Below are 584 nucleotides of genomic sequence, written 5' to 3'. Positions count from 1 at the left end.
TCGAACCCACAGGCTCAGGCAATCTACTCACCTCAGTCTCCCAAAGCACGGGATTATAGATTGAGCCACCGAGCCCGGCTGGGACTCATTATTTTGCCTAATATATAAATACATATATTTGAAAACATCCATATTAAAGTTTTTTTTTTTTTTGAGTCGAAATCTCACTTTGTCGCCCAGGCTGGCGTGCAGTGGCACACTCATGGCCACTACAGTCTCAACCTGCTGGACTCAGGCGATTCTTACGCCTCAGCCTTCCAAATAGCTGGAACTATAGGCGTGCACTACCACACTCAGCTAATTTTTTGATATATGGTAGAGACAAGGTCTCACCAATTTGTCCAGGCTGGTCTCGAACCCCTGGGCTCAGGCAATGCTCTCACCTTGGCCTCCCAAAGTGCTCGGATTACAGGCTTGAGCCACTGTGCCCAGCCCATATTAAAGTTTTGAAAATCCAGATATGGCCGGGCTCGGTGGCTCAGCCTGTAATCCTAGTGCTTTGGGAGGCCGAGGTGAGCGGACTGCCTGAGCCCGTGAGTTCGAGACCCGCCTGGGCAACTTGGCGAGACCTCATCTCTACAATA

This window comes from Carlito syrichta, unplaced genomic scaffold, assembly GCF_000164805.1.
Source record: "Carlito syrichta isolate Samal-C Ts95f unplaced genomic scaffold, Tarsius_syrichta-2.0.1 Scaffold136723, whole genome shotgun sequence".
NCBI classification, from domain to species: Eukaryota; Metazoa; Chordata; class Mammalia; order Primates; family Tarsiidae; genus Carlito; species Carlito syrichta.
This window is presented reverse-complemented; position numbering follows the sequence as displayed.